The sequence below is a fragment of the Lolium rigidum genome, chromosome 1 (genome assembly GCF_022539505.1).
Source record: "Lolium rigidum isolate FL_2022 chromosome 1, APGP_CSIRO_Lrig_0.1, whole genome shotgun sequence".
In the NCBI taxonomy this organism is placed as follows: Eukaryota; Viridiplantae; Streptophyta; class Magnoliopsida; order Poales; family Poaceae; genus Lolium; species Lolium rigidum.
The window spans coordinates 258,949,543-258,964,660 of record NC_061508.1 but is presented as its reverse complement, the minus strand read 5'-3'; positions in this window follow the sequence as shown (position 1 = coordinate 258,964,660).

Below are 15,118 nucleotides of genomic sequence, written 5' to 3'. Positions count from 1 at the left end.
GACAGCAGTAGGGCCCATGACATGGATTATTTTGTTCGAGATCTATAAATTTTTTTTGCACCAGCCGTCAAGTAGAAGTAGAGGAGGTGGAACTCATGGAGCAATGTTTTATAAGCTAAAAATTTGCGGTAAGGTATGTGTGTGCACTCATTTCTACAAGATCACATATCACGTGTTGCTAGTTTTTAAAAGTAAGAGTATCGTCCATGGTGGAGCTTATTGCTAATAGTTCTATTGCTTTTTGCTATCTTCATTAAAATGTATTTCATAGTTATTCTGAAAAGTAATAACGTAGTAATAATATAAAATTGTAGAGAGAAACGGGATAGAGCTAATCCTTATACAGTACTTGAAACTTAGTAGATGTGAGACGTTCTCGTCTTCTCGGGGAGTTGCGGATTTACCACTAACATGGTTACTAAGTTAATTATGATTTAATCTGTTTTTGCTGCATCTGTGAAAGTGAGGAGAGATCCGAATATAAGTGCTCCCAGAAGCATCGTTTCATACCCCTCATATTCACTACTTTTTCTCATTGCATGCCGCACATATCCAGGAGTTAAGGGTATCTCTGTGGTTATGGCCATAGGCTCTTGTATCTCTTACTTTCTCGTTCGGATATCGTTGGAAGAGGCGACGGATTTAGTCACTTTACATCCACATACCGCCAACCATGATCAACAATGATTATCTCCAATATCCCTAATGGAAAATATTGCATGGTGCACAACATACAACATCATTCTAGACAAACATCAATTTCATGTGTTACAATTAAACAACATAAATCTTTGTTTCCAACCATAAAAATTCTAGGGTTCCTCCATCTTACCAAGAAAAAATGAAACTACTCACTCGCGAGCGAAAATAACATCATCATAAAGGTAAACAAAATACGATGGTTCAGATGGATGCGAGTGCAAACCAATCTAAAACTCGGTATTACAACATGATGGATGATGATGGGGATGATGATGTTTGTAATGTTGTTGATGGTGATGGTGGAGATGGTGCCCAAGCCTCCAAGATACGACCAATGGTGTGGTGAATCCCATTAGTTGAGTTCCCCCTCCTGATCCAGCCCGGAGGCGAGGTTTCATGGTTTTCTAGTGCCTCTATGTCTCTAATTTGAGATCCTTCTTCATAGGGTTAAAATAGTTGACGAGGGGAAGCCACCGACATGTGGTATGGCAGCACCATACTGGCGGGTGTGACTGCACCACTGGTCGTTAAATCTTCTGCTTCCTCACACTAATAGGAAAAATACTATATGTAGACGACCTACCCGTGGCGCAATTCTAGACCACAAGAACTCTTTATTTTGATAGTAATAGAAATTGGTATTTATCCAGATTTTGTTCTCTTCCTATGCATTTACAGGGTAGAGGCTCTCTTATACAATTATTATCCTAAATAGGTTTTTTACTAGCCCGGTCTGTTATTGCAGAAGTCTAATTAGATCTATCTGAAATTTTTGAGAACCCTTCGATAAGGCATTCTAGGGGGGTTTCTCAAATAAAACTTAAAGTAATTTGTGTGGTCTCGGGTGCTAAATTTGGACCACAAATACCAGTGGCACACCACGTCATAGTGCACCTGTTACCCATGTCGCACGACAGTAACCTTGCAGCACCTTACTTATTGGAGCCACACCTACCGCCTCCATTATTTCTAGCTCAAATCACATTCTCCCCAATTTTGGATCTGGTCATCTCTTCCCCCACCCCCACCTCATTCTCTCTATTCTCTTCATCCATTTTAGCTTCTTAAATTTACTTCACTTGATAGATATGCATGTAAGGAAAGCTCTCCCCCCACTCGTTAGGTCTTTGCCCTCTGTCTCGGTCGACGTGTCGCCGGCCGCCTCTTCAACTACTAATAATCTAATATGTGATGAGTGTGTATGGTATGAATGTGTGAATGTGCATGTTGTTTGTGTTTATATGTGGTTGGATGCCTACGTGTATGTATGTGATTAAGAAGGTGGTTGTTGCGTGGGAGGTGTAAATATGTATGTGGAGATTGTGTCATACCACGATTTTCTGCTGCTTCGTCATAGTCCTAATTCTTTTCTTTTTCTATACAACGCATGCGACCATGATCATCACGATGAGCGAAAGGATTGTGCCTAGATATTTGAAATCCACGACGAATGAGGTGGTTAAGAAAAATGACATAAAGATGCTAATTAGAGACATTTTTCGACCTTTTTCCAGCAAATTACGGAGCACATGTCCGTGGTTTCATAGATGACTACATTCACGAGGATGATGATGAGGATGTGGCAGGAAATGAGGAAGGACAAAAGGAAAATAATGACAAGGGGCGAGAAGGCGAGGAGGAGTCTCCCCGACGATGGATGAAACAAATGTGTTTTTCAGTACTTTTGAAGTAGTTGGATGCAAAACTATGGTTTGATGTCATGGATCTGCTAGCTTGCTGGTAAGCTGTTTAATCCTTCAAAATGCTATGTGACACTATGTTCTCCTGTTCAGTATCAACTATCTATGACTAAAAGATGTTGTTAGTCATGAATCTGCTAGCTGCTAACCTGAATGGATGCAACTATTTTTGTTAGCTGCTACAAGGGAGTACTCGTACAGGCAAATGAGTATATAGAATAACTGGCATTCACCTCTTCCATTCACCTTGCATCCAGCTCCCCCAACTATGTCGACCAAGCAGGCCTAGCAGCCGGTGGCGTATGCGCGCCCCCTCTCCCTCTCTCCTTTACCGCCCCTCCAGGCGGCTCCGACGAGCTCAATAGTTGCGTCTGCCACAGCGACCTTACAATCATGCCTCATGGAGATCTTACACAGATCCTACTTTAGAACTGTCCGTCAGTCCAAAGCCACAGCAAAGAGATAAGGGCATATCCAACGTGGCGACCTAAATGGATACGTTGGACAGTCTGTTTTGGGCTGTTTGGGTGGCCGCGCAAACACGTGGACAGAGAGCCCCGCGTGTCCATTTGGGTCGCACACTGCATCCAACGCGGCGATCCACAAAGCCGCCACCCGCGCTAGGTTCCCACGGACGGCAGAGGAGGAGCGGCAGGACGCGCGGTGGGTCGCCGACGACGAGGCAATCCGCGTCATGGTCGAGGAGGCGGCGAAGAAGGCAGATGACGCGGAGCTAGTGGAGAAGGGCCGCGGCTGGCTGGTACGAGGCGCCGAGTGCCGACGGCTAGTACGAAGCCACGGAGGAGGGGCCCGATCCCGCCGCCGAGGAGGAGGCGGATGCCGTCGGGAACGCCGATGAGGAGGAGGCCGTCCACGACCGCGAGAGGCGAAGCTCAATGTCGCCATCGAGGCGCATCTCGCCGAGCTCACGCGCGAGACGAGGGAGCACGAGGCCTCCGTCCGGGCCGGTCCCTCTCCTTCAAGGACTTCACCACCCTAAGTAAGATTCAATCTCTCTCCTTAGGTTCAGGTCTATAAACCCTACCAGAGATGATGTTCGGTGTCGTCGCTGGTTTCGTCGCTAACTCCGACATCCTCGCCATGGTTGTGTATGTAGTGTTCAACAGCTGCAACGCTCTAAGGCCCTAACACCGTGGTTGTGATGTTTAGGTATTAAGACCTAAATTTAGGAATAAGCATTTCTGATATCAGCTGTCCTGCTCGGAAAAGATGCAGCTTAAATCCTATAATTGTGTGTTATCAAATTGTTGCTGATTACTGAACTAAGCTCACGGTTAGCTATCCGAATGGATTGTGCTTTGAAAGGTGGCTCAGGAACTGCACTGAAATGGCCATCAAATACCTAATGTAGTTCTTGCATTATTTCTCTTTGGATTGTGTTACTTGTTGGAGATATGCCCAAGAGGCAATAATAAAATGGTTATTATAATATATCTTTGTGTTTATGATAATGTTTACATACCATGCTATAATTGTATTAACCGAAACATTGATACATGTGTGTTATGTGAACAACAAGGAGTCCCTAGTAAGCCTCTTAACTAGCTTGTTGATTAATAGATGATTAGTTTCATAATCATGAACATTGGATGTTATTAATAACAAGGTTATATCATTATATGAATGATGTAATGGACACACCCAATTAAGCGTAGCATAAGATCACGTCATTAAGTTATTTGCTATAAGCTTTCGATACATAGTTACCTAGTCCTTTCGACCATGAGATCATGTAAATCACTTATACCGGAAAGGTACTTTGATTACATCAAACGCCACTGCGTAAATGGGTGGTTATAAAGGTGGGATTAAGTATCCGGAAAGTATGAGTTGAGGCATATGGATCAACAATGGGATTTGTCCATCCCGATGACGGATAGATATACTCTGGGCCCTCTCGGTGGAATGTCGTTTAAATAGCTTGCAAGCATATGAATGGTTCATAAGAGACCACATACCACGGTACGAGTAAAGAGTACTTGTCAGAAGACGAGGTTGAACAAGGTATGGAGATACCGATGATCAAACCTCGGACAAGTAAAATATCGCGTGACAAAGGGAATTGGTATCGTATGTGAATGGTTTAGTCGATCACTAAAGTCATCGTTGAATATGTGGGAGCCATTATGGATCTCCAGATCCCGCTATTGGTTATTGGTCGGAGAGAAGTCTCAACCATGTCTACATAGTTCGCGAACCGTAGGGTGACACACTTAAGGTTTGATGTCGTTTAAGTAGATATGGAAATATGGAATGGAGTTCGAAGTTTTGTTCTGAGTCTCGGATGGGATCCAGGACATCACGAGGAGGTCCGGAATGGTCCGGAGAATAAGATTCATATATAGGAAGTCATTTTCTAGTTTTGAAAATGATCCGGTATTTTTCCTAGAAGGTTCTAGAAGGTTCTAGAAGAGTCCGGAAGAAATCAGCATGGAAGGTGGAGTCCCAGAGGGACTCCATCCACCTTGGCCGGCCAGCCTAAGGGAGGAGGAGTCCCAAGTGGACTCCTCCCCATGGTGGCCGGCCACCCCACCAAGGAAAGGGGGAGTCCCACTCCCCTAGGTTTGGTCATATGGAAGGTTTATGTTGGGGTCTTATTCGGAGACTTTTGACCTAATCCTTGGGGCTTCCACCTATATAAAGAGAGGAGGGGAGGGGCTGGCCGGCCACTCTTGGCTCCACCTTGGCCGCACCCCTATGAGGGCCGGCGCCCAAGCCCCTTCTCCCCAAAACCCTAGCTACCTCTCCTCCACCACATCTCCCGCATATGCTTAGCGAAGCTCCGCCGGAGATCTCCATCGACACCGCCACCACGCCGTCGTGCTGTCGGGATTCCAAGGAGGATCTACTATTTCCGCTGCCCGCTGGAACGGGGAGAAGAACGTCGTCATCAACACCGAACGTGTGACCGAGTACGGTGCTGCCCGATTGTGGCACCGTCAAGATCTTCTACGCGCTTTTGAAAGCGGCAAGTGATCGTCTACCGCAGCAACGAGAGCCTCCTCTTGTAGGCTTTGGAAATCTTCAAGGGTTAGTCTCGTTCATCCCCTCGTTGCTCCCATCTTCTAGATTGCATCTTGGCTTGGATTGCGTTCTCGCGGTAGGAATTTTTTTGTTTTCTATGCTATGAATCCCGACAGTGGTATCAGAGCCGTGTCTATGCATAGATGGTTGCACGAGTAGAACACAATTGTTTTGTGGGCGTTGATGCTTTGTTGTATTTAGTTCGAGTACTTTGCATCTTTGTGGCATGGTGGGATGAAGCGGCTCGGGCTAACTTTACATGACCGCGTTCATGAGACTTGCTCCACGTTCGACATGCAACTTGTATTGCATAAGTGGCTTTGCGGGTGTCTGTCTCTCCCACCATAGTGAAGATTCAATTTACTCTTTCTATTGACAACACTAGTATCACCGTTGTGGTTCATGTTCGTAGGTAGATTAGATCTTACTCGAAAACCCTAAACCACGTAAAATATGCAAACCAAATTAGAGGCGTCTAACTTGTTTTTGCAGGGTTTGGTGATGTGATATGGCCATGATGTGATGATGAATATGTATGAGATGATCATTATTGTATTGTGGCAACCGGCAGGAGCCTTATGGTTGTCTTTATATTTCATGTTGAGTATTATTTCAAAGTAGTTGTAATAGTTGCTACATGCGGTGAACAACCATGAAGACGGCGACATGGACCTTGACGCTACGCCGACGATGATGGAGATCATGCCCGTTGATGATGGAGATCAAGTCCGTGCTTTGGAGATGAAGATCAAAGGCGCAAAGACTAAAGGGCCATATCATATCACATTATGAATTGCATGTGATGTTAATCCTTTATGCATCTTATTTTGCTTAGAACGCGACGGTAGCATTATAAGATGATCCCTCACATTAATATCAAGATAATAAAGTGTTCTCCCTCGTATGCACCGTTGATATAGTTCGTCGTTTCGAAGCATCTCGTGATGATCGGATGTGATAGACTCAACGTTCACATACAACGGGTGTAAGCCATGTTGCACACGCGGAATACTTGGGTTTGCTTGACGAGCCTATCATGTACAGACATGGTCTCGAGACAACGGAAACCGAAAGGTTGAACACGAATCATATGGATGATATGATCAACATGTTGATGTTCACCATTGAAGCTACATCATCTCACGTGATGATCGGTTTTGGTGTAGTGGATTTGGATCGTGTACCACTTAACAACTATGAGGGATGTTGTATTAAGTGGGAGTTCATTAGTAATTAGATTAAAACATGAACTAATTATCATAAACATAGTCTGAGTAGTATTTTGAATTAATTTTGTAGAATTGGCATCCGTTTTCTACCATGCGCTAGTCTTGTAATTGAGATAGAAATACTATTAAAATCTGACAAGAAACTTTGCGGACTGGTACCGTATTGTTCAAGAATCAAGAATTGTTTAAGTCCTATTGCAAACTTTTAGTAAATCTCACATTGTTGATTCAAAGAGCTATGATTTCAATTAGTACCTAAAGTCATCTTGTCTCCGTGAAACTTGAAGTTCAAATCTGTTTGAAAAGTAAGGAGCTGAAAATTTTGTTTTCAGAAATAATCAAGGTATGAGATATATGTGATATCTAAGACCTTATTGCAAGATGATAGAACATAATTTGGTGAGACTACATAAACTCATAAATTTTATGGGAATGTACGAAGGTTGAAGACGCAAGGCGTCCCAATCCTCCAACTATTGGAGCACTAACGATATTCGCATATCCATGAAGTGATCATCCTTAGTATGCACCGTTGCTAAGACTTGTCGTTTCGAAGCATCACGTGATGATCGGGTGTGATAGATTCTACGTGTGCATACAACGGGTGCAAGCCAGATTTGCACATGCGAATACTGAGGTTAAACTTTACGAGCCTAGCATGTACATACATGGTCTCGGAAAGTCGTCATGAATTGATGGATAAAATTATGAGTGAAATTGTTCATCATATTACAAAGTTACTAATAGTGAAATCTGGAACACTTGTCATATGATGATCAACTTCAAAATAAGAACCTCAAGGTTATTGGTATTTAACCAACAAATCTAGAAGTTATTGAAGGTGAAATGTTCTCTGAATAATGAGGAAAGCTAAAAGAGAAACTACAAAAGATATTTTGGCAGAAAGAAAAGAGAAGACTAGAAAGTCTAGCTCAGGTGTATATACATGATATACATGTTATGGTTGTATTCCTAGTTTGGTCACACAATGAAATTCTTGGGTATTAGTACCATATTGGTTGGTATGAAATGTCATACAAAACAACGCAATACAAGAATACAATGGCCTAAGTGACTGACAAGGAATATGATAGGAATGCACTTCTGGAACAAAAATAAAGTGTTATTATGTTCGGCGTTGGCATTCTATCTAGTCCTTAGAATTTATAATAAAGAACTTAATAATTGTTATTTTGCTCTGGTCAAATGAAAACAATGAATTGTTCAAATTATGACATTACTCCATGTACGATGGATAAGTTATTATAAATCTTAATGGTGAAACATACATACATAATACTGACGCTAAAATGCCATAAGGCAAATGATTTGAATTCCACTTATTTGTGGAACCGCCATTTAGGTCATATTAGAGAGGAACGCATGAAGGAACTCCATGCAAATGGATTTTTGGAGTCATTCGATTTTTGAATCGTTTGGCGCTTGCAAATCTTTTCTAAAGAGAATGACTGAAATACCGTTCATAGGCCAAGAGTTGAACGGGCAACTAACTTAGTGGAAAAATACATGATGATGTATGTGGTTCACTGGGCATAGGTGTGTGCGGGAGATTCTTCTACTTCATGAAAACTTCCAACAATGAATTGAGTATATATATGTGGATATATTCGATAAGGAAGAAGTTTGAAACATTTGAATGGATTCAAATAAATTTCAGCATGAGGTGGAAATCATCGTAATAGAAAAGTCAAATATCTATGATTGGATCATAGTGGAAATATTTGAATTACGAGTTATAGCGAACATCTAAGAGAGTTATGAAATTGTTCTACAACTCATGTTTCTTGGAGTATCATAGTGATGATGGAGTATCCGAGAGATGTATCCAAACCTTGTTGGGTCAATGATGAAATAAAATATTGATGCCATTATATTTTTGTGGATTATGCTTTAGTAACTACCGCTTTTACACTAAATAGAGCATCATCATGATCCATTGAAATGACACCATACGAGTTATGGCATGGGTATGAACCCTAATAGTCCTTTCTTAAATTTTGGAATGCATAGCATAAAGTAAATAAGTTTACAACCAAAATCGGATGAATGTCTTTGTTGGTTATCCCACATAATTGATTGGGAATTCTTTCCACTATGGAGACAAAGACAAAAGTGTTTGTCGATGTTTCTTATTTATTTCCAAGAAATTGTTTTTAGCGAAGTATTTGAGTGGGAGGACAATAGAACTTGATAAGGTTTATGAACCTGAGCATAATGATCAGAGTAGCGCAGCATCGGAATTGGTTCCGGAAGCGGCCACGACGATCATGGCTCCCATATCTACAAAATGTTATAGTCATGGAGATCGAAGTACTTATTGAACCTTGTAGGTATGGTTTACTTTGTGATCAAATAAATGATTTGTGAACAAAGGATTGTTTTTTGAACAATGATAAACCAGCTACATACAAAGAAGTTATGATGGGCCCTGACTCCGTTAAAATGGCTATACGCCATGAAATCCAAGATAGATGAATATTTTTTGAAAGTAAACGGATCTATAAAATTGATGGACTTGGATGGAATATCCTTGAATAAGCTCGACTTGTCGAAAAGTTGTTTACGACAAAGTTCAAAGAGTTGACTACGATAAGATTAGATCTTCCGTAGCAATGCTTATAGTCTATGTGGATTATTCTAGTAATCGCTGCATATTTCTTTCATGAGATATGATAGTAGGATGGCAAAATACATTACTTAACAGAAGTGTGTATTAAAGGTGTATACAAGATACAACCAATTGTTTTGTTAGTCCGTTGAATACTAGATAGGTAAACGAACTTCAATTGGATGAAGTGAGTATCGCGGAGTTGGAATCTTCACCGGATGAAATAGTCAAAGAGTTTTTGATTTCATCAGAAACGATGAAGAGGCTTGCATTTGCAAGAAATTAAGTGGGAGCGCTGAGACATATTTATAATACTTTATGTAGATACATATAGTTGGTTATAAATGATGTAATTATATACTTGATTATAAAAGGTTTCATTGAGAATTAACTTCAATGAAAGGATATGGACTGAAACATATTTAGTGTCAAGATCTATGAAGATAGATTGAGACACATAATAAGTTTAAGTCAAAGTACATAGAATGGATATTGAAGTAGTTCAATATAGAAATATTAAGAAAATGTTCTTGTCATGTGAAGGTTTAACAAGACTTGAGTGTATCTGACACTCAATAAGTAAAAACACATGAGTGATTATAGATCACGAATAATATGTACACAATCAGATGTCCTGTGTTCTAAAAAGTTAGGAGCATATACCAGAATGATACCTGTGATGATCAATGGACAAACAGTAAGAATATCCTTGTGTGCTTTAGAAGAACCAAGGATATATATATAGTTTTATATGGGGAAATGACAAACAAATCGCTGTAAGGTGTTGCACCGATATTTGTTTGGTCACATATAAAATTAATTTCAAATCTCAATTAGGCTAAGTGTTGATTAAAAGGTAGCACAATGCTAGATTTAGAAGAGTTCTAAAATATTGTGACGGATTCTACAAAAGAAGGCAGAGTATGTCATTATTTTGACAATGATTGAGGATGTTAAGTCAAGAAGTTCTTTGTGAACTTGGTGTAGTTCCGATAGTGTCAGAACTTTGAAGCTATATTGTGTATGATAATATTAGTGACATATTTCAGACCGCGGAATTAAGGTTCCACCAGAAGACCAAGCATATTTAATGCCAACTCATTTGGAAAATGAGTGATGCGTGAAGACGCTAATGAATTGCAAAATACATACGTTTCTGAGTGTGTCAGAATCGTTGACTAAAACCTCTCCCGTGAGCAAAACATGATAAAGCACCAGAAGGCCAAGGTGTTATATCTTTACAAATGTAAACTAGATTATTGACTCTAGTGCAAGTGGGAGACTGTTGGAGATATGCCCAAGAGGCAATAATAAAATGGTTATTATAATATATCTTTGTGTTTATGATAATGTTTACATACCATGCTATAATTGTATTAACCGAAACATTGATACATGTGTGTTATGTGAACAACAAGGAGTCCCTAGTAAGCCTCTTAACTAGCTTGTTGATTAATAGATGATTAGTTTCAAAATCATGAACATTGGATGTTATTAATAACAAGGTTATATCATTATATGAATGATGTAATGGACACACTCAATTAAGCGTAGCATAAGATCACGTCATTAAGTTATTTGCTATAAGCTTTCGATACATAGTTACCTAGTCCTTTCGACCATGAGATCATGTAAATCACTTATACCGGAAAGGTACTTTGATTACATCAAACGCCACTTGCGTAAATGGGTGGTTATAAAGGTGGGATTAAGTATCCGGAAAGTATGAGTTGAGGCATATGGATCAACAGTGGGATTTGTCCATCCCGATGACGAATAGATATACTCTGGGCCCTCTCGGTGGAATGTCGTCTAAATAGCTTGCAAGCATATGAATGGTTCATAAGAGACCACATACCACGGTACGAGTAAAGAGTACTTGTCAGACGACGAGGTTGAACAAGGTATAGAGATATCGATGATCAAACCTCGGACAAGTAAAATATCGCGTGACAAAGGGAATTGGTATCGTATGTGAATGGTTCAGTCGATCACTAAAGTCATCGTTGATTATGTGGGAGCCATTATGGATCTCCAGATCCCGCTATTGGTTATTGGTCGGAGAGAAGTCTCAACCATGTCTACATAGTTCGCGAATCGTAGGGTGACACACTTAAGGTTTGATGTCGTTTAAGTAGATATGGAAATATGGAATGGAGTTCGAAGTTTTGTTCGGAGTCTCGGATGGGATCCAGGACATCACGAGGAGGTCCGGAATGGTCCGAGAATAAGATTCATATATAGGAAGTCATTTTCTAGTTTTGAAAATGATCCGGTATTTTTCCTAGAAGGTTCTAGAAGGTTCTAGAAGAGTCCGGAAGAAATCAGCATGGAAGGTGGAGTCCCAGAGGGACTCCATCCACCTTGGCCGGCCAGCCTAAGGGAGGAGGAGTCCCAAGTGGACTCCTCCCCATGGTGGCCGGCCACCCCACCAAGGAAAGGGGGGAGTCCCACTCCCCCTAGGTTTGGTCATATGGAAGGTTTATGTTGGGGTCTTATTCGGAGACTTTTGACCTAATCCTTGGGGCTTCCACCTATATAAAGAGAGGAGGAGAGGGGCTGGCCGGCCACTCTTGGCTCCACCTTGGCCGCACCCCTATGAGGGCCGGCGCCCAAGCCCCTTCTCCCCAAAACCCTAGCTACCTCTCCTCCACCACATCTCCCGCATATGCTTAGCGAAGCTCCGCCGGAGATCTCCATCGACACCGCCACCACGCCGTCGTGCTGTCGGGATTCCAAGGAGGATCTACTATTTCCGCTGCCCGCTGGAACGGGGAGAAGGACGTCGTCATCAACACCGAACGTGTGACCGAGTACGGTGCTGCCCGATTGTGGCACCGTCAAGATCTTCTACGCGCTTTTGAAAGCGGCAAGTGATCGTCTACCGCAGCAACGAGAGCCTCCTCTTGTAGGCTTTGGAAATCTTCAAGGGTTAGTCTCGTTCATCCCCTCGTTGCTCCCATCTTCTAGATTGCATCTTGGTTTGGATTGCGTTCTCGCGGTAGGAATTTTTTTGTTTTCTATGCTATGAATCCCTACATTACTTGTATGAGCATCCATTGGTATACATGTTATTCCCGACTTAGGAGTTCATAAGCAATTGGGTGCTCAACTTAGGAGTTCATAAGCAATTGGGTGGAAGTTTATAAAGAAATATGTGCAAGTTCATATGATGGTCTATTGCTGACACTGTATTACAATGAACTGGGTGCAAGCTCATAAGGATTTGGTCTTTGATTTTATTTGCACTGTGCCAATGATTAGAATGTTTGTTCACTACACTCTGGGGTGAGGTGAGTGAACCTGGTGTGATGACACAAATATTAATCTGTTGTGCATCCTACTTGGCTTCGCTTACCCCATCCCTGAATATTAATATTTGTTTCGACCAACAACGGAGGATGCATGCTATTTAGTTGATACTACTTGGCTCGTATTTAAGTTGGCATTCTTCGTTTACTTTGGTCTTTCTTCCATTTTAGCGCCGATGATTAAAATGTTTGGTCATTACACTCGGGGGTGGTGCACAAATATCAATCTCTTGTGCATCCTACCTGACCTCGCTAACACCGTTCCTGAATGTTAATATTTGTTTCGACCAACAAAGTATGAGGCATACTATCTAGCTTATACTACTTGGCTCGTACTGGAGTCCATCGATGATTAGAATGTTTGGTCATCCGTACACTCTGGGGTGGGGTGAGTGAACCTAGTGTGATGGCAAAACTATCAATCTGTTGAGCATCCTACTTAGCTTCACTTACTCCGTTCCTGAATCTTAATATTTGTTTCGACCAACAAAGTATGAGGCATGCTATTTAGTTGATACTATTTGGCTCGTATTTGAGTTTGCATTCTTCGTTTAATTTGGTCTTTCTTCCATTTTAGTGTCGATGATTAAAATTTTTGGTCACTACACTCGGGGGCGGTTCCAGTGAGCCTGGTGTGATGGCACAAATATCAATCTCTTGTGCATCCTACCTGGCCTCACTGACACCGTCCCTGAATGTTAATATTTATTTCGACCAATAAAGTATGAGGCATGCTATCTAGTTGAAACTACTTGGCTCGTATTTGATCGAGTTCGAATTCTTCGCTTACTTTGCTCTTTCTTCCATTTTAGTTAGTACACTCGGGGTGGTGCAAGCGAGCCTGGCGGGAGAGAGGAGGGAGCGGAGGAGGAACCGGATGAAGAACACTTTCATCGCGATGATGCTCGTAGTGACTCTCGTCTATTTGTAACTAGAGATGATGAACTTTGTAGCAAGTAAAAACTTGTGTAAAAATTTGACACTTGGCGCTATATGTATCTTTGGCTGTAAGTAATGTGATTAGATAGTAATGTGTATGTATAATTGTTGTTTATATTATACATGTATAATTGTTGTTTGTATTATACATGTGTAATTCTTGTATAAAACATGTATTTGTACAGCGGGCAGTAAAAAAATCGTATATACATGTAACAAATTTTGTGGCGCACCTACAAGACATTCTGTGGCACACCTATTTTTGTGGCGCATCACAAGAGCATGCGCCACTAAATATTGTTTTTGTGATGCATGGGCTGGTGCACCACAGAATTACCATTTTAGTGGCGAGAATTCTGTGGAGCACTGCCCATGCACCACAGAATACCTGTTTTGGTGCGTCAGTGAAGAGCTTTTTCCTACTAGTGGAAGGACCCGTAGATAGCTTTGGGTGCTTTTCCTGGCTCAGGGCTTTATGGAATATCAGCAATAAACTTACCATTGAGAAAAAAATGATTAACCACCCTGCTAATGTCCTTTTCAAAACTGCTATTTTCTTACAACTCTGGACCGTCAAGGCAAAATCAAGCAACCGAGAGGGTCTCTTGTGGATGGCAAAAAACACTGACGTGAGACCAAGAACATCATGCTGAAGCGCGCCGTGTGACTGCAAGTGCTTTCTAGTTTTCGGCTCTTGTGGGGATGCCAACCCAAGGGTGTGGGTGTGTATTATATTTGTTGGCTAAGATGTATGCCGCAACGTGTGTTTAACTTTTTGTGAACCTAACGGTTTGTTTAATTTAAAGTTGGGCATCATGATGCCTTCTATCTAAAAACATATAGCTCCATGTAAGTTCCCCGTGGTCACGTTTCAACTCTCATCAAATTTCTTCGCTTGCTGATATTTTTGATTTTCTGTACTTACTTCAGAAAAATAATATGGTAGTGCAAGGTGCATATAAATTAACCAGAAACTTAATGGTGGACAAATTAGTTAACAGTAAAACTCCACCTATGAGCCCTCTCAACGTTTTGATGTTCTGAACCGTTAGATTTGTCGTACCAACGTTCAGGATCATGTTCTGTCGTCGGTGAGCACGTTCCTTTCGTCAAGTAGCGCCAAATAGGCCTGCCCACCCTTACTGGGCTGCTACTCGGAAAACGGACCTAGACGTCTTGTCGGTAATCGGGCCGTGAACAGCCCAGTTCGTGAGGCCTGCGTCCCTGCTTCGTTCTTGCTTCTTTTCCTCTCCAGCCCGATGTACTGAGAGCCCTGCGGTGGCGGCATGCGATATTACATGGCGGGGCAGATCTGCTCAAAAAAAAAAAACATGGCGGGGCAGATGCGCCGCCTTCCGCCCTCGTTATTTCCGATTGTGGTGGAAGACCGTTTCATGTACTTCCCACCTCCTTTCCTTCCCTCATCATCACTGGTGGTGTACGAGTACGACTGCGGGGTGAGTTAGGAATGCAAGAGAAGGCAACTGCGGCTTTCTCGGCGACCTTCGAGGTGCAAATCGGAGCGGCCGAGAAATATCGAGGAGTATAGGATTCATGGAGATC